General features: G+C 41.1%; 1 protein-coding gene across 4 annotated transcripts in view; it reads left to right on the plus strand.

The window, feature by feature from the left end:
* Positions 1-20,968, plus strand: part of LOC132883771 (1-phosphatidylinositol 4,5-bisphosphate phosphodiesterase beta-4-like) — a 258,886-nt gene that overhangs the window by 37,722 nt on the left and 200,196 nt on the right. For 3 of the 4 annotated variants that reach the window (XM_060917766.1, XM_060917768.1, XM_060917769.1), the window contains exon 3: positions 10,915-10,977. The exons of the other annotated variant lie outside the window; for it this stretch is intronic. The gene's annotated coding sequence lies outside the window, so the exon portion shown is untranslated. The remainder of the gene's footprint in view (positions 1-10,914; positions 10,978-20,968) is intronic. 4 annotated transcript variants of the gene reach the window in all.

Genomic DNA, 20,968 nt, shown 5'->3' on the forward strand with positions numbered 1-20,968 from the left:
TTTTTTTTAGTTTTCGCCATCCCTACTATGGATTGGCCTTTCAAAAGCATATATGAGCCAAAAAGACAAAACATTGTCATAGACTAGGCCAGGGTAGTAGGGCTAGGCATAGCCATTTTAAACGTTAGAGATCAAGCGGACTGACGGCCACAAACACTGTACTGTCTAGTTTCTAAGTATGCAGTTATCATTCAATCCGAAAATCAACTTAACAGATGTACTAGAGTATTGAATTAGAAGATTACACCTACCTGATATGAAGTGTTCACTACAAATTCGGCTGGTAGAACTGGGGTTCCAGTTTTCTCTTCGCACAGCAGACACCCATTTTGCGCGTCTCTCCTCGTCTGCGGGGAATCTATAAAATGACAGGCCCTCCTTTTGGCCCTGTCTATTGGTACAACCAAATGCTGAACAAGATATAACCATTCTCGAAAGATCTACTCCCACACACTTGATAATTAGAACGGGTTCGTCTAAGTTCTATGAGTGGCCTTGCCGTCCAAGATGGCAGATAAACAAATATCACATGACCTTGTGACCTCACGTGCACGCTCTCTATAGGCTTCTAGTCCCTTGAAACACTTCAGTTCCTCAGCAGTGTATGGATTTGGCCAAAAAAAATCAAGTAGTTGATGATGTTTGGGTATGTCACAGCCGGCAGCAATGCATTGTCTTCACTCAGTTCTTCTCTCATTTCATATGGTTCCAGGCCACTGATTACAGTGGTGCTTGACGGTTTGTGAACCCTTTAGAATTTTCTATATTTCTGCATAAATATGACCTAAAACATCATCAGATTTTCACACATGTCCTAAAAGTAGATAAAGAGAACCCAGTTAAACAAATGAGACAAAAATATTATACTTGGTAATTTATTTATTGAGGAAAATGATCCAATATTACATATCTGTGAGTGGCAAAAGTATGTGAACCTCTAGGATTAGCAGTTAATTTGAAGGTGAAATTAGAGTCAGGTGTTTTCAATCAATGGGATGACAATCAGGTGTGAGTGGGCACCCTGTTTTATTTAAAGAACAGGGATCTTTAAATAAAATAAGATCCTGATCTGTGTGCAGGAAAAAATGTTGTTGATGCTCATCAGGCTGGAAAAGGTTACAAAACCATCTCTAAAGAGTTTGGACTCCACCAATCCACAGTCAGACAGATTGTGTATAAATGGAGGAAATTCAAGACCATTGTTACCCTCCCCAGGAGTGGTCGACCAACAAAGATCACTCCAAGAGCAAGGCGTGTAATAGTCGGCGAGGTTACAAAGGACCCCAGGGTAACTTCTAAGTGACTGAAGGCCTCTCTCACATTAGTTAGCGTTAATGTTCATGACTCCACCATCAGGAGAACACTGAACAACAATGGTGTGCATGGCAGGGTTGCAAGGAGAAAGCCACTGCTCTCCAAAAAGAACATTGCTGCTCATCTGCAGTTTGCTAAAGATGACGTCGACAAGCCAGAAGGCTGTTGGAAAAATGTTTTGTGGACGAATGAGACCAAAATAGAACTTTTTGGTTTAAATGAGAAGCATTATGTTTGGAGAAAGGAAAACACTGCATTCCAGCATAAGAACCTTATCCCATCTGTGAAACATGGTGGTGGTAGTATCATGGTTTGGGCCTGTTTTCTGCATCTGGGCCAGGACGGCTTGCCATCATTGATGGAACAATGAATTCTGAATTATACCAGCGAATTCTAAAGGAAAATGTCAGGTCATCTGCCCATGAACTGAATCTCAAGAGAAGGTGGGTCATGCAGCAAGACAACGTCCCTAAGCACACAAGTCGTTCTACCAAAGAATGGTTAAAGAAGAATAAAGTTAATGTTTTGGAATGGCCAAGTCAAAGTCGTGACCTTAATCCAATCAAAATGTTGTGGAAGGACCTGAAGCGAGCAGTTCATGTGAGGAAACCCACCAACATCCCAGAGTTGAAGTTGTTCTGTATGGAGGAATGGGCTAAAATTCCTCCAAGCCGGTGTGCAGGACTGATCAACAGTTACCGGAAACGTTTAGTTGCAGTTATTGCTGCACAAGGAGGTCACACCAGATACTGAAAGCAAAGGTTCACATACTTTTGCCACTCACAGATATGTAATATTGGATTATTTTCCTCAATAAATAAATGACCAAGTATAATATTTTTGTCTCATTTGTTTAACTGGGTTCTCTTTATCTACTTTTAGGACTTGTGTGAAAATCTGATGATGTTTTAGGTCATATTTATGCAGAAATATAGTAAATTCTACAACCCCGATTCCAAAAAAGTTGGGACAAAGTACAAATTGTAAATTAAAACGGAATGCAATGATGTGAAAGTTTCAAAATTCCATATTTTATTCAGAATAGAACATAGATGACATATCAAATGTTTAAACTGAGAAAATGCATCATTTAAAGAGAAAAATTAGGTGATTTTAAATTTCATGACAACAACACATCTCAAAAAAGTTGGGACAAGGCCATGTTTACCACTGTGAGACATCCCTTTTTCTCTTTACAACAGTCTGTAAACGTCTGGGGACTGAGGAGACAAGTTGCTCAAGTTTAGGGATAGGAATGTTAACCCATTCTTGTCTAATATAGGATTCTAGTTGCTCAACTGTCTTAGGTCTTTTTTGTCGTATCTTCCATTTTATGATGCGCCAAATGTTTTCTATGGGTGAAAGATCTGGACTGCAGGCTGGCCAGTTCAGTACCCGGACCCTTCTTCTACGCAGCCATGATGCTGTAATTGATGCAGTATGTGGTTTGGCATTGTCATGTTGGAAAATGCAAGGTCTTCCCTGAAAGAGACGTCGTCTGGATGGGAGCATATGTTGCTCTAGAACCTGGATATACCTTTCAGCATTGATGGTGTCTTTCCAGATGTGTAAGCTGCCCATGCCACACGCACTAATGCAACCCCATACCATCAGAGATGCAGGCTTCTGAACTGAGCGCTGATAACAACTTGGGTCGTCCTTCTCCTCTTTAGTCCGAATGACACGGCGTCCCTGATTTCCATAAAGAACTTCACATTTTGATTCGTCTGACCACAGAACAGTTTTCCACTTTGCCACAGTCCATTTTAAATGAGCCTTGGCCCAGAGAAGACGTCTGCGCTTCTGGATCATGTTTAGATATGGCTTCTTCTTTGAACTATAGAGTTTTAGCTGGCAACGGCGGATGGCACGGTGAACTGTGTTCACAGATAATGTTCTCTGGAAATATTCCTGAGCCCATTTTGTGATTTCCAATACAGAAGCATGCCTGTATGTGATGCAGTGCCGTCTAAGGGCCCGAAGATCACGGGCACTCAGTATGGTTTTCCAGCCTTGACCCTTACGCACAGAGATTCTTCCAGATTCTCTAAATCTTTTGATGATATTATGCACTGTAGATGATGATATGTTCAAACTCTTTGCAATTTTACACTGTCGAACTCCTTTCTGATATTGCTCCACTATTTGTCGGCGCAGAATTAGAGGGATTGGTGATCCTCTTCCCATCTTTACTTCTGAGAGACGCTGCCACTCCAAGATGCTCTTTTTATACCCAGTCATTGCGAATTGACCTAATGAGTTGCAATTTGGTCCTCCAGCTGTTCCTTTTTTGTACCTTTAACTTTTCCAGCCTCTTATTGCCCCTGTCCCAACTTTTCTGAGATGTGTTGCTGTCATGAAATTTCAAATGAGCCAATATTTGGCATGAAATTTCAAAATGTCTCACTTTCAAAATTTGATATGTTGTCTATGTTCTATTGTGAATACAATATCAGTTTTTGAGATTTGTAAATTATTGCATTCCGTTTTTATTTACAATTTGTACTTTGTCTCAACTTTTTTGGAATTGGGGTTGTAAAGGGTTCACAAACTTTCAAGCACAACTGTAGATGTAAGGCCTAAGAAGTACAATTTGCATTTTTGTCATATTGACCAGTCTGCCTGGGCTGTGTGGTGTAAAGTCAACATGTTGTTTATGTCTTACTAGGAAAAAATAAAAAAATTACAAATGTCATATTATGAAAATAGGTACTGACGTTACCGTAGGCACCAAAATAAAATGCATAAGGAAATTATTTCTGATATAGTTGCCATATACCTTTAAAGCACGGGCAGCCACTGAAGTTTTGGCAAAGCCAAATGTAGCAAATCATTTCTATTTTATTTGCCAATTTTTATTGAAATGGGTAATTTTTGTCACATACATGTGATAGCTAATGGTAAAAAATATTTTTATGCCCAATGCCATCAGCACAATTCTTACGACGAGGCGTAAGAATAAGTGATACTGATTTGCATATGCGCTACCGGAATTTACGTTCATGTCGTAACAATAGGGAAAATATTATTCTTACTACTTATTGTAAGAATAGCCACAGCCCAAAAAAAAAAAAAAACAGAGACTGTCATAAATTTTTCTTTTCATCTGTTTACACAAAGAGAAAAAAAAGTGATCTTGCGAATTATTCTCATGAGAAACAAAGAAAATTGAAGAAGAAATCAGTGAGATGTAGAGTGGGTTCATAGCTGGTAAAGGCACTCAGGAAGGAATTTTAAATATGCGGATACTCTGTGAAAGATACATAAATCTAGACAAAAATGTGTATGCCTGTTTCATAGATTACGAAAAAGCTTTTGACAGAGTCAATCATGAAAAAATGATCAAATGCCTGGATAATATCGGAATGAATGGCAAAGACCTCAGACTTATTGCTAGCCTCTATTGGACACAGAGAGCAACCGTCCAGCTTGATGAGAGTATATCTGACAAAATTGAGATCAAAAGAGGAGTCCGACAGGGTTGCGTACTCTCACCCTGTCTTTTCAATCTATACACGGAATACATTTTCAGACAAATTCAAAACGTCAAAGGAGTGAACATTGGAGGCACACAGATAAACAATCTGCGATATGCAGATGACACTGTGCTGCTTGCAGACAGTGAAGAAGATTTACAAGCCATCGTTGATAAAGTGAATGAAATTGGAAAACTTTTCAACATGAGGATGAATGCCGAAAACTATGGTTATAGGCAAAGGAACTGAGAAACCGAAAATTAACATCGCAATAGATGGCATAGTAATCGAACAAGTTAAAGGAGATACGCAGAACCTTTATTTTTAAATACATTTCTGAGTGGATAGTATCTCCATCCTTGACGCTTGTATGCTGCATAAATGGGAATTTAAAAATATTTTTGAGAGTTAAAATTGACCGCAAAGTTGGCATTCAAGCTGCCCCACTGAGCCAGCTAGCCCTGAGTGCGTGACGTCACAGTGGTAACCGGTTTTAAGGCCTCGGCCTTTGACAGCTATAGACCAAAGCCAGACTCGGCAGGCGAGAGTGGTTGCGATGGCCTCTTCGTTCTGATTTATTAGAGATTCTTCGGATTCCTCAGATAGTAATACATCTGACTGTGATAGTCCTGAAATTGGAGTGTGTGTACATGCTACTGCTATACATGTAAAACCGTATCAGTTCGAACCATCGGACAGTGAACCCGATAGTAATGCATCGGCCACGGAGGCCTCCACCTTACAAAATAAAGCCAAAGAACAAAGCCGTCTAGAGAATCAGATGGAATTGAACCGACAGTCTCATGTGACTCTCATTAAAACAGGATAGGTGTTATAACTTATGCAACATACATGTACATGCATGCATTTTCACTGATAAAACGTAAAAGGCTAATTAAATAATCAGATAAACTGAGACAATCACATTCGGAAGCAAATTAAATAATCTTATACTGGTAACTTAAACACACAATACAAGTTACATGTATTAATCTAAATGCAGGTAAACAACAAGTGTTGTTGTTGTTATGTAACCAAATGAGAGTCGCATCTTACCCGTCTGTGTTCTCGCTTCTTGAAGACTGATCTTGTGGCTAATTGTTTTGAAATAATCTGACTTTCAGTTCTTCATTCAGTTCTTCGTTCATTCGCTTCTTCCATGTAAGGGCGAGATGTTGCTTTATCTACCTTGGGCAAAAATTGACTGATGATGGCAAATGTGATGATGAAATCAGTAGAAGAATAGTAATTGCCAAGGTAGCTTTTGCCGTCGGAAACAAATATCTTTATGAACACATCCGAAAGATCAAGGAACCAGGCAAGGCGTACTGCACGTTATGCCATCAGGATGTAAAATACGGATCGGGAGGAAGAACACACTTGGCCGATCACGTGCAGGGAAAGAAAGACGCAGAACTGGTGAAATGAAAGCTGTCAAATTATAGATTACCAGGTATTTATATCTTGTTTTCATATTTGTCTGTTGATCATGCATGATACTTTTTACTAAATGTTTATTAGTGTTAGAACTTATTTTTAATTGCCACGCTGATCGTCGTGCAAATGCATTTAGCATGATAGCCGTAGCATGATCACACGTACACACAGATATAAGATTAATTTTGCATTAAGAATATAATGTGACTTAAGGGATTTTGCTCTCAAATATATCAGTACCAGTAAAAGTTCTGCCCCCCAGACCCCCTGCATTTTTTCCCTCGGATTTTACTTTTTCCATTTCACAACCCTGAAGATACCATTAACAATAAGGGACCGCATGCTTCAGTGTTATGTATGGTCAGCATTGATGTATGGCACTGAAACATGGACTATAACACTTAGGATGGAAAAATGCCTGTCAGCCTTTGAAATGTAGACATACCGGAGAATGCTAAGAATACCCTAGACGGATAAAGTGTCCAATAATGAAATACTAAACAGAATGGGCATTACTAAAAGACTGATAAAAATCATACAGGTAAAGAAACTCTGGTACTTTGGACACACAATGCAACATAATGCCTTACATCACACACTGGTTGATGGAAAGCTCAATGGCAAGCAGGGGAGAGGGAGACCAAGGACAGGGTGGACAACAAATATTGTCATGTGGACCGGTCTCAACTACATCGAGGCTGTATGAATGGCACATAACAGAAGCGACTGGAGGACCCTTACAGCCGACCCTCAAACCGAGGATGGAACCTGATGATGATGATGACACAAAGAGACCCCCCCACACACACAGCAATTGATCGTGGTTATGACTGGACTTAGTCACGTGTATGCACGTGCTGGCATGTGTGAGCAGGAATAGTTGCCACTGAAGCTGGCCCTCAACACCAAGCTCCCACCTGTCTAATGAAATTTGCTAATTAGGCAGTGGGGGGAATGGAGGCATGTGGTGTAGCGAGATTGAAAAAGGCACCGATGCAGAATTAGACAGCGAGCAGCAGACCTCATTTCTGCTGCACAAGGGACGGACGTAGTGACGCAAGCACCCGGAGAGCTTCACACATTTTTTCCTTACTGACACGGACCATAGCAGTGGAGCTTTCTCTTTCCTACACGCTGAACACTTGTGCCTCCAGAAAGGTTCCTCCTCAAGCTCCTGTTCCTTATTAGCTCTTGTGTTCCCTCAAACCTCAAAGTATGCACAGAGATTGGAATTCACCTGGTTGCCGGTGATTACACAGGACGAAATATGAACTCTAATTAGTTTTGGACTCCTGGGGTGAATTATGCAAGCAAAGCCCAAGTTACCCTCATCACCGCATTCCAGAGGTGGACAGTAATAGAGTACATTTACTTGAGTACTGTACTTAAGTATACTTTGAGTATCTGTACTTTACTTGAGTATTATTTTTTTGGCAACCTATGACTTCACTACATTTGAAAGACAAATATCGTACTTTTCACTCCACTACATTTCTATCAAGGTCCTCATTACTCGTTACTATGAAGCGGCTTTGAAAGTGGATGTTTTTTTCTTTTCTTTTCGAAAACGTGATTGGTTTTTCCGCAGGTGGCACTGAGACAGACTATCAGTAATCACTAGGGTCACGTCACGTCCATAGACTGTATCAAATCAAGTTCAATGATTTCTCAGCAGCATTATTTAACACGATCAGTTGATGGCAGAATGGAAGGAGGCGGTTCTTCTGGGGAACGCACGCACTCATGGCTTTACCTCGAACCCATGTTTCAGTTTTCTGAAAGGACTAAAGATTCATTTTGTTTTAAACGTTTGCTTTGTTTACCTAAAATGAACTACATCACGGCCTACAAAAACTCGCCATCCGACCTGCGGAAGCATATTGAGGTTTATAAATGTTTTATTCCAAGAGAAAGCTTGCAATGAAGTTTTATGTACATTTAGAGCTAGCGATAACGTTGCAGTAGCTATGCAGTCTGGTTAGTCAAATGACTTTCTATGGATTTGCCCGCCAAGTTGCCATAGCCTTGTCCGTGACTAACGTTAACACATAGTTAGTTAACTTGGACACTGTTAATTAGCATGTACAAATGGAGTTACACTAACATGAATAACGATAACTTATCTGAAGTGTTTACAGAAATATGTTTTAGCATAATAAACCAAATAAACAGAATGTAGAAATCTTTCTTTTCTAGTAGCATTAGTTACCCAATATGATTTCGAGTTTGAAAAGAGTTTGCTAGCATGTCAGGTGGAGCTTGACTGACTAGCTAGCTTATCATTAAACCACCATGATCCCACAGGCAGATTCATACGTGCATGAATACATACACTTACGCATACATGTGCGCGCACATACACACGCGCACACACACAAGAGACCTGTGAGATGGACAATATTGTACTACTCAGTCACAACAAATTGCTGGAATTTTTTGTTTTGATGTCAGATGATGGTCTTGCATTTTTTTTTTGTCTTGCTTAAAGCAGCGTTGCTGTTGGGCAGTTATTAAGCTCGAGGTGTGGACCTGGGTTTTAAGCAGGTTGGATTGTCATTTTTATTTTCTAAGCAAGCTGCATTTACAGCTATTCCACTGTCTTCTTGATTAATGTACACATACATGTGTGCGCACACTGCCAGAGCTGGGTCAGAACACTACCATGCTGCTTTGTGGGGGTGGGGAGGAGTGTTACAGTTAAAAAAATAAAAATAAAAAATGACAATGGCTCTTTTTCAGTTCAGTTGTGTTTCATTTTGTAACATTCTACCAGGCGTTTATTCTACAGGTTCTACAATTAGTCAGTAAATCCAGTAGGTTGTTACAGAGGCGTTAGGTTTTGTAAGCGTTGTGGCAATAATACAACAATGCGTTGACAGAAAATGTACTTTTAATACTTAAGTATTTTTAAAAGCAAGTACTTCAGTACTTTAACTTAAGTAAAAATTTGACTGGACAACTTTCACTTGTATCAGAGTAACATTTGAGCAGCGGGATCTGTACTTTGACTTCAGTAATGAAGTTGGGTACTTTGTCCACCTCTGCCGCATTCACAGTTTTTGAGCAGTACGTATCAGCCGGGGCAGCACAGTGGTGTAGTGGTTAGTGCTGTCGCCTCACAGTAAGAAGGTCCGGGTTCGAGCCCTGTGGCCAGCGAGGCCCTTTCTGTGCGGAGTTTGCATGTTGTCCACCTGGGTTTCTTCCGGGTGCTCCGGTTTCCCCCACAGTCCAAAGACATGCAGGTTAGGTTAACTCATCTCATCTCATTATCTCTAGCCGCTTTATCCTTCTACAGGGTCGCAGGCAAGCTGGAGCCTATCCCAGCTGACTACGGCTGAAAGGCGGGGTACACCCTGGACAAGTCGCCAGGTCATCACAGGGCTGACACATAGACACAGACAACCATTCACACTCACATTCACACCTACGGTCAATTTAGAGTCACCAGTTAACCTAACCTGCATGTCTTTGGACTGTGGGGGAAACCGGAGCACCCGGAGGAAACCCACGCGGACACGGGGAGAACATGCAAACTCCACACAGAAAGGCCCTCGCCGGCCACAGGGCTCGAACCCAGGACCTTCTTGCTGTGAGGCGACAGCGCTAACCACTACACCACCGTGCCGCCCGGTTAGGTTAACTGGTGACTCTAAATTGACCAGGAGTGTGAATGGTTGTCTGTGTCTATGTGTCAGCCCTGTGATGGCCTGGCGACTTGTCCAGGGTGTACCCCGCCTTTCGCCCGTAGTCAGCTGGGATAGGCTCCAGCTTGCCTGAGACCCTGTAGAACAGGATAAAGCAGCTAGAGATAATGAGATGAGATGAGACGTACTGTATCAGCCACACAGTGCTAATGAATATTGAAGGGAATTGTCTCAAGCTGTCTTTCTGATCTCAGTAGTGTGATGAATATGAAGGTGGCTTTTGGCAACACCTCTTTTTTTCCTTTCTTTTCACCATTCACTATACAATTACTCACACTACTTCGTCTATAAGTGCAGCAGGTTTGTTCCTGATGGTTTTCTGTCCCATTCTGTGCTATTTGGTATTTGTGTCGAATATGCCTGGATCCAGCAGATGGTTTTAGCTGTGGTAATAACCAAACCTGGTCAGGGAAGCATACACTACCATGTCATTTTATTGATATACCAAAGAAGCAGTTTGAGATATTAATGGTGTTATATCTTTTATCTTGTGTCTTTTGTAATTGGATGAGGTTCTGTCCCATGGTTTTGAGATTGCAGTATTTTGCATCAGTTAATCTAATCAAGGGAGTATTTGTTGCCATACATGATGTTACCTGACATAAAATAATTTTTGTCTAAAAATAAACACCACCTATTATGGATATTTGCATGCTGTCGTGGAGACAGGAAGATTTATAATTGGAGATTCAATCAGATAAATCAGATTAGAAACCCAGTTGTGATTGCTTTGATAGACTATTGGCTATAAAATGATGAAGGATTTAATTTCCTTGCTGTGTCCCATTAGAAACCAACAAGAAATTGCTAGCATGGCATGCAACGCTTGTGGCTTGATGATCCATTTTTATCAAACAGTCATAAATCCAAGCATATGCATAACCTGACACTAGGTTGGCACCTAATGATCATGTGTTGTTCTTGTTATTCACTTCTTTTTATTCCTTTAATGGTAAAGATTTTTGTCTTTTGTATTTTTGTAGAACATCCTCATCTGCTGTCCTCGGTCATCCAGCTGTCCCTGACACAACTCTAACATCTGTCTGGTAAGACTGGACTTAGTGCGTCTTTGAAAAAATCTACGGAATTAATCTCAGAAGGCCAAACTACTGACAATATTACACAATCTATCAAAAGATTGGAAGGACAAACTGACTGTGACCGGAATAAGTAATCATCCAGGACTGTTGAATACATTCTGATGTGTACCTCCTGCATGTTTGGTTTTGTTTTTTTGTCTCATGTCCAGGCTTAAGCTTTTCAATGGATATTAACAGACTATGTTGATTTGTACAATTACAATACTGTATACTATATTGGTATTATAACTGTACAAATCAATATATACCCTGTCCACACTAGGGATTTTGTACCGATACGAAACTACTTTCGTACCGCAACACCTGTCCACACTAGCAACTATACCGGTACTGTAGCGGTATAACTGTATCGGTACGAAACCCACAAATGTATGGGTTTCGTACCGGTACAGTATCGGTACTGTAGCGCTTCGCTGTAGTGTGGACAGATGAAGCAGCTCTGTATCGATACAAATATAATGCGCAAGCGCAATGAACCATTCCTATGTCTTCCGGGTTATTCATACAATACAATACGCCCGTGCTTTCCAGCTGTAAATAAAACGTCAAAATGGCTCAAAACGACCGTGGAGCTACATGGAGCAAAGAAAGGGGGGAGAAATGGAGAGGGAGGGAGGGGGAAAGAGGGAGGAAGAAAGGAGGAAGAGGGGAAAAGGGAGAGAAAGGGAGGGGAAGAGAAGGAAAGAGGGAGAAAGGGAGGGGAAGAGAAGGGAAGAGGGAGAAAGTGAGGGGGGAGAAAGGGAGATTCGTTTTCTTTCTTTCTCAACTGCCTCGCGCGTTTTATACGATTCGACTGAATAAGTGACCACCAGAAATACAGACTGTACATTGACAACAAAAAGCACACACACGTTGTTTCATTCGCCATATTCTCGGAAGGAAGTTACTCGGTAACCACGGAAACATTTCGCACACGCGCATTTCAACTACCGTGAAAGAAAACCGCAAACATTTCTCGCTAGTGTGGACAGATGCACTAAACTGTACCGGTATACTTTGTATCGATACAGTTATACCACTTTCGTACCGGTATAAGTGTGAACACAGCAATAGTTTGCTAAGATCACAAGTTCTACATTACAGGTATTTAGCAAACGCTTTTATCCAGAGCAACGTACGAGATACCCAGAGCAGCCTGGGGAGCAGTTAGGGGTTAGGTGCCTTGCTCAAGGGCACTTCAGCCATTCCTACTGGTCCAGGGAATTGAACCGGCAACCTTTTGGTCCTAAAGCTGCTTCTCTAATCATTAGGCCATGGCTTTCTACTTGCAGTCAGGTCATACCAAATACCACCATAAAAATGGTACCTACTGCCATCTGGCAAGGCACGCTACAATACAGATGCGATTAGGGAGTCAAACTCTTGCGGTTACCAGAGGACCAGCCTCCCACTGTGACCCTAGCTATATAATAGGGGAGAGGCTGAGGGCTACAGAAACGGGGATCGGCGCCACACCCATGCGCCTCAAAGAGCTGGGTAGTACTGGGACATGAGAAGCCTGGGAAGCAGTGTTGTAGTCGAGTCACTAAACCTCGAGTCTGAGTCTAGTCTCAAGTCCCCAGTGTTCAAGTCTGAGTCAAGGCCAAGTCATTAAAAAAAATTTCGAGTCTGAGAACAAGACTCCAACCGCACCATTTGACGGTGGCTGTTGCTGCCTTTATGTGAAACCGTCTCTGCTGCTGTGTTGGACTAACGTTACTGCCCCACTGACTGCCCCATTTTAGTTAATAGGCTACAGATAAAAAGTTTGTTCATCGCTCAGCAAGCCCCGCCCACTATCAACAGGGCAAATAACATGAGAGAGGGTTAACACTAGGTATTTCATCGCTCAGCAAGCAAGCCCCGCCCACTATCAACAGAGCAATGAACATAGCGTGTCACTTCCTTCTCTGGGTGGAGTCTTGCCAAATGACGATTGAAGTTCGAGGTTGTCCCCGTCGTCTCCTCGATAGTTCTTCTACATATGGAACACATAGCAGTGTGGGATTTTTTTTCCCACTGCACGAGAAGTCTGTATAAGCAAAGCGGACAATCCTAGGGGCGTTTTCTCCAGGCATTTTAGCGCCATTAATGTTAGTTTGTTCCTGAACATGACGTATGAACAGGTGAAGGTGCATTCTCATGCATGAAATTAGTATAAAAATTAATGTAGATATCAATATAAATATCCTATGCCAAATTATTATGGCATGTTACAAAAATAAAGAAAAAAATCCGAGTCCTCGTCTCCAATTTATGAGTCTGAATACAGTTAATGCACGAGTCCGAGTCTAAGTCATCAGTGCTCAAGTCCAAGTCAAGTCACGAGTCCTTAAAATCAGGGCACGAGTCGGACTTGAGTACTACAAGCCTGCTGGGAAGGCCAGATCCTGGCATGAGAGGGACTTTGACCTTTTTTTTTTTTTTTGATACAGTAGGGTAAAAGATAAATAAATTACATTTTGTTGAACAAACTGCAAAAACCCCAACACTGTACAAGTACAGTGATAACTGTACACGAGTCGTGTTTTCCATTTCTACTTTTCTGCATTTTATATCAGGGCATATTTAATGAAAGTCCCCTAGAGCAACACATAATTAGGTGACTGCAGTGTGTAATGCCATTCCAGCATTAATTCATATCAGTCCTCACCACGTACTGCTGGAGGCCACTAATCAGTTTGCCATTTTGGGAGTGTGTAAGTTGTACTTGCAGAACTGAGCCAAGTTCTTTTAGTGAGTAAAGAAAATAATCATAGGGCTCCACCAGAAATATACAGTATCTAAAAACCTCGTTCCTCGATTATTTTAAACTTAAATTCCTTCAGCTGATGATCATGGAAACGCAAGACAAATTGTAATGCCACTAATTTAATCATGTAAAAACAGGAATCTAAAACAATGCTTTATTATGAATAAAATTAATCCAAATTGTCACATGTGAACTTTAACTGAAAAATGAAAATACGTTAATGGCTCCAGTTAATCCTGGTTACATAATGCATTATGTAATGAATGAAAACTGACAGTGTGTGCTGGTAAAGGAAAATAACATTACCACCCCATTTCCAGAAGTTTTTTATCCTTCTTATAACACAGCAATTTGCAGATGAATGCAGTTTTGATTTAATAAAGATGATCACGTTGTACATTATCCGTTTATATTGATATCTAAGATTGCGGAACGTCTGTAAAACAAATTAGCTCTTGTTGTCAATTTTCATTATCAACAGCACATGGTTTTCTGTCCTGAAAATGTTTTTCACAGCGCAAAACTTTAGGAGGAACAGGAACCTCTTTACGTCAGTGCACTTACACAGATTGAAGTCTTCTTTCATCAGAACAATGATTCTGCTTTTTTTTAATTAAATTTTTTTTTTTGCTAGAATTAAATTATGTTGATCATTCACTATACAAGCCCATGTGAATCAGTTATTATAAACGGGACAACATATTAAGGGCGACACGGTAGTGTAGTGGTTAGCACTGTCGCCTCACAGCAAGAAGGTCCTAGGTTCGAGCCCAGTGGCCGATTGGGACCTTTCTGTGTGGTGTTTGCATGCTGTTCCTGTGTCTGTGTGGGTTTCCTCCGGGTGCTCTGGTTTCCACCACAGTCCAAAGACATGTAGTTAGATTAACTGGTGGCTCTAAATTGATTGTAGGTGTGAATGGTCGTTTGTCTCTATGTATCAGCCCTGTGATGATCTGGCAACTTGTCCAGGGTGTACCCTGCCTCTCGCCTATAGTCAGCTGGGATAGGCTGCAGCTTGCCTGCGACCCTGCACGGGATAAACGGTTACGGATAATGGATGGACAACATATTAGGAGCACATTTACAGATAAATCTGTATTTTCAATTACAGCCAGCACTATTGTCAGCTGTGCTGTTATAGAAAATTAATCAATACATTTTGACCAATCAGATTTGAGAATTCAGCAGTGCTGTGGTACACTGCCCAACCAAAAAAAATTCACCATTTGGATTTCTATAAACAAATACATAAGAGCATTTGACTGGATAATTACTGCAGTGATTAATGTGTTTTAGCTGGCAACAATTTTTTGAACCCTAACTGATGCAGTGAGTAGCTTCTCATTTCTTAAACAACCATGTCGGAAGACGTATCCCGTGGGTATGGAAAATAAGTTACTGTGTTTCGGAAGGGTCAAATTATTGGCCTACATCAAGCAAAGAAAACAACGAAGGAGATTACTGAAATGACTGGAATTGGGTTAAGAACCAACCAATGCATTATTAAAACTTGGAAGATAGTGTTGATCCGTCAACTTAGTGGAAGAAATGTGGTCAGAAAAAAATCCTGACTCACCGTGATCAGAGATCACTTAAATGCTTGGTGAAGTATAATTGTAAAAAATCGACAGTAGAACTCATAGCTATGTTTAATTGTTAAAAGAAGAGCTCACTCACAGGATCGGGACTAAACAGCTGTGTGGCCATAAGAAAACCACTTGTTTGTGAGGCTAATTGGAAGAAAAGACTTCAGTTTACTAGGGAGCATAAAGATTAGACTCTAGAACAATGGGAAAAGGTCATGTGATCTAATGAATCCAGATTTACCCTGTTCCTGAGTGATGGGCATGTCAAGGTAAGAAGGGAAACACATAAAGCAATGTACCCATCATGCATAGTAGCCACTGTACAAACCTCTGGAAGCAGTGTTATGATCTGGGGTGAATCAGTTGGTCAGGCCGAGGCTCAGCAACGTGATGAGGCAATAAAATGAAGTCATCTGACGACCTGGATGTCCTGAATGACCAGGTTATCATCACATCAATGGATTTTTTTCTTCCCTGATGGCACAGGCATAAAATTAGGGCTCAGATTGTGAAAGAGTCATTCAGGAAGCACGAGGAATCATTTTCACACATGAACTGTCCACCACAGAGTCTTGACCATAACCCCATTGAGAATCTTTGGGATGTGCTGGAGAAGACAGAGTGGTTTGACAGCACAAGATCTCAGGGAAAAATGAATGCATCTCTGGATGGAAATAAACGTTGTGACATTACATACAGTGGTGCTTGAAAGTTTGTGAACCCTATAGAATTTTCTATATTTCTGCATAAATATGATCTAAAACATCATCAGATTTTCATACAAGTCCTAAAAGTAGATAAAGAGAACCCAGTTAAACAAATGAGACAAAAATATTATACTTGGTCATTTATTTATTGAGGAAAATGATCCAATATTACATATCTGTGAGTGGCAAAAGTATGTGAACCTTTGCTTTCAGTATCTGGTGTGACCTCCTTGTGCAGCAATAACTGCAACTAAACGTTTGCGGTAACTGTTGATCAGTCCTGCACACCGGCTTGGAGGAATTTTAGCCCATTCCTCCATACAGAACAGCTTCAACTGTGGGATGTTGGTGGGTTTCCTCACATTAACTGCTCGCTTCAGGTCCTTCCACAACATTTTGATTGGATTAAGGTCAGGACTTTGACTTGGCCATTCCAAAACATTAACTTTATTCTTCTTTAACCATTCTTTGGTAGAACGACTTGTGTGCTTAGGGTCATTGTCTTGCTGCATGACCCACCTTCTCTTGAGATTCAGTTCATGGACAGATGTCCTGACATTTTCCTTTAGAATTCACTGGTATAATTCAGAATTAATTGCTCCATCAATGATGGCAAGCCGTCCTGGCCCAGATGCAGCAAAACAGGCCCAAACCATGATACTACCACCACCATGTTTCACAGATGGGATAAGGTTCTTATGCTGGAATGCAGTGTTTTCCTTTCTCCAAACATAACGCTTCCCATTTAAACCAAAAATTTATATTTTGGTCTCATCTGTCCACAAAACATTTTTCCAATAGCCTTCTGGCTTGCCCACGTGATCTTTAGCAAACTGCAGACGAGCAGCAATGTTCTTTTTGGAGAGCAGTGGCTTTCTCCTTGCAACCCTGCCATGCACACCATTGTTGTTCAGTGCTCTCCTGATGGTGGACTCATGAACATTAACATTAGCCAATGTGAGAGAGGCCTTCAGTTGCTTAGAAGTTACCCTGGGGTCCTTTGTGACCTTGCCGACTATTACACGCCTTGCTCTTGGAGTGATCTTTGTTGGTCAAACACTCCTGGGGAGGGTGACAATGGTCTTGAATTTCCTCCATTTGTACACAATCTGTCTGACTGTGGATTGGTGGAGTCCAAACTCTTTAGAGATGGTTTTGTAACCTTTTCCAGCCTGATGAGCATCAACAATGCTTTTTATGAGGTCCTCAGAAATCTCCTTTGTTCGTGCCATGATACACTTCCACAAACATGTGTTGTAAAGATCAGACTTTGATAGATCCCTGTTCTTTAAATAAAACAGGGTGCCCACTCACACCTGATTGTCATGCCATTGATTGAAAACACCTGACTCTAATTTCACCTTCAAATTAACTGCTAATCCCAGAGGTTCACATACTTTTGCCACTCACAGATATGTAATATTGGATCATTTTCCTCAATAAATAAATGATTAAGTTCAATATTTTTGTCTCATTTGTTTAACTGGGTTCTCTTTATCTACTTTTAGAACTTGTGTGAAAATCTGATGATGTTTTAGGTCATATTTATACAGAAATATAGAAAATTCTAAAGGGTTCACAAACTTTCAAGCACCACTGTAAGGTCGATGAAACAATGGCACAGAATATTTGGGATGTGTGCCTTTTGTTTGGCCAGGCAGTGTGTAAAAACGCATTAATAATTTCTTATCATGTAGGCTACATGTAATACTGTACCGTATATACATGGACAGCATAATCATTTGTGGCTGTTATTTTATATTTTATTATACAGGACTCAGACCATTAGCTGTCAGGGTGCTGATTAACATCACAAGGTGCATTATGAGCAATATGTCAAGCATTAATTCACGCAGATATGCGTAGTTAGTGCGCTATTTGTTGTCCTAATTGTGTAATTAATGGATGTACACGCTGGAGTTTATATTGATGTTATTGAGCGGCGTCTTCATGGTCTAAGTGCATTTGCCTACACTACTACACACTCTTCTAATGCTGTTTATCATGCATGAGAGCTACAACGTTTTACACAGACACTGTTAAACATTGTGAGATGCTTGTTGTTTTCTTCTTCTGGGAAGAAAAACCTTGGAGTGGATAAACATGGGCACACTCAGGGATCCCATTTGGACAGTAAAGTGCTACCAGGAGACGAGTGCAGCAAGTCACGGTGCGTTGATGCAGCAGAGCGCTGGCTATTATGGCCAAGCAGTCCCCTGGAATAGGGTTGCCATGGAGATGGACGATGTCAGAGCCAAGCAACATCTGTGTGGTGTTTGTTTGTCAAGAAAGGTTTTCTCTCTCTAATAAGATAAAAAGCAGTGAGGAGGAGCAAGCCAATCAAATGAAAGAGATCACGGCTCAACCCTGTTGTTCAATCCACCTTTCCTTTGCAGTTGACCTTCTTAGAAGGACTTGCATGTTTTGGGAAATTACAGCTTGTTCTTTTTTTCTTTTTCTTTTTGTGTAAACAGTTTTTGTAGACCTGGATATAAATATACCACATTAAGATTAAGTTTCCTTTTAGATACTGTATGTGACATTTAATGACCTTGATTAACATTTGTCTCAAAGGGAGGATTTATGATTTAAATCAATAAAGAAAAAAAATCTCGAACCCAATCTGAACATCTTAAGGTGCTCATCGGCTCTGTTAAGTATGCAGTCACCTGCTAGAGTGCATATGGAGTCTTTATTCAGGCAATGTTTTGGCCAGATATGTGACTGTGCGTCATGTCATTGCTCGCTCCATGGGCAGTCTGGGGAATTGTATTTAACCCCTGCTGCCCTCCCTCCGCTTCCCTGCCGCTGTATAAGGCAGTGTTCTATTTCAGTGAATCTGGAAAATATGCTCGCTAATTCTCCTGCTGCCTTATCCGTCAGGATTAGAGAGGCAGAAGCTATAAATTGCTGAAGCATTCCTTATAGGTACATATTTCAGGGGTTGTGGAGCTTTCCCTCGGTTCTGGTCATGCTTGTGTCTTTGTCTCTGTCTGGCTGTGCTTCTGTCACTCTCACTCCCCTCCTCTTCATAAAAGCTCACAATCAACTCGGAAATGAGGGAAAGAAATTGGATGAACCTGTAATCGGGGAAAACATTCCAGGCTATTATTAGCTGCCAAAGTAATATTCACTCCTAATACTGCATTTTCCTAATGTCTTTGCTGTAGGGCACATGATTTACAGGCTATCTCTCCCATAATTGATCTCCTCATCTTAAATTCATACTTTGCTGGTCTGTTTTTCAATAGGCTAGCGGTGGAGCGAGCCCTGCCAGCTGCCCCGTCCCCTCTCTGGAGTTTTGACCATGTTTGGTTAAACCTGGGCTGGTAGAACCCAAAGCTGTTTGAACTGGATTGGGGTTATCCTTTTGTCCTCATAATCTACTATACAAACCAATTTTGGATAGTTGTTCAGCAAATAAACCTGACACAAACCTTAAGTCTATTCTGTACACAGCATAGACCCGCACTGTGTGGACGAGGCAAAGGGGTTGGTCTTGATTCGCTGCAGGTTTTGCATTATGTCAATATGATATTCATTCCTAGATCAATGTCTTAAACTTAAAAGGGAACTGAAGTCATTTTTAAACTTGCTTTATTTCTTAATTAATGTGTTATTCAATGGCGTTTTCAGTTTTAGTAACCTTATATCGTGACTCGTATTGGCAACTAATTGCAATTAAATATGATACTTATCAGCCTATTTGGTTTTTAGCCGTGTTGAATTAAGTTTGTTTGGTCCACGGCAGGCGTCGCTTATCCGCGCGAGCTTCACGAGACTTGTGCGAGACTTCGAAACGTCAAGTGTCAGCCAGGTGTCAGTGCCGCCATTTTGAAAACTGTTTTCCAAACGAAGTATTGCACAAAAACGAGTTTAAATGACGATTACTGCCTACTTTTTTCAAACTTTCCTGATTGCTATCAAAACAAACAAAACTTGCGGCTCGATTACATCAGCATTTAAAAGAGGGTGCGTGTGTCTTTTGACAACGTTGGCAGATGTCGGTCACTTTGATTTCCGCTGTACGTTTTACTTCCGTCCTATGATGTCTCACAGGTCTTGACGAATCTTGTTTACAGCCATTGCTTTGACATATGGACTGATATATTACATAGCATATTTCAAACACTCATAACTTGCTACAGCAGTGACAAAATAGCGATCAAAAATGCATTCCTATATTTAATAAAATGAGATAAATAGACTTTTGATAATGTTTGCTTTCAGTTCTCCTTTAAGTCTAGAGCACTTTCCATAGTTTAGTCATCAAGACGTTTCCAGAATTGTCAACTCACGACTGATAAAGACATACTTGACCTTTAAAGCTGTTTTAACCTGTGACAGTGTTAGTGTTACACAAAATCAAACGCCCTCAATCGTGCAACAACCTTGGAGCTATTTTGAAACCTCTTCTGTGGTGTTCTCTCGAAATGCTACCGATTACATGGCTGATAAAGGCCAATTTATGCTGACAACCCAGTCCTCGCAGATGGTGTCGCAGATGGTGTCTGCGAAGCCCCCCCCTTCGCAGACGCTCTGCGCGCACCTCACTGCAGACAGCCTCGCAGACAGCGTCGCAGACAAGAGGGCTCTGATTGGTCCACTCTACATCCGCTGTACACGCACTTTCGCTTCCCTACTTTCCCGGTTTGGTTTGTTTTCACGACCGCCATTTTTAAAAACACGAGCGAAGATGGAGCAGCACGAAGAGCGGTTGATCGAGGAAGTGAGGAAGTACGTACATCTATATGACTCCAGTTCTAGTCATTATAAGTAACCGGAGGATAAACACTCCACTAACCACACCCACCAACTACTCCTAGTGATTTCCCGACTTCGCACCCCCTTGCGTTGTGGCGGTGAATAACATCGCGCACACCTATTATTCCCCGCTAAACGATAAATTACAA

Source organism: Neoarius graeffei, chromosome 3 (genome assembly GCF_027579695.1).
Source record: "Neoarius graeffei isolate fNeoGra1 chromosome 3, fNeoGra1.pri, whole genome shotgun sequence".
Taxonomy (NCBI): domain Eukaryota; kingdom Metazoa; phylum Chordata; class Actinopteri; order Siluriformes; family Ariidae; genus Neoarius; species Neoarius graeffei.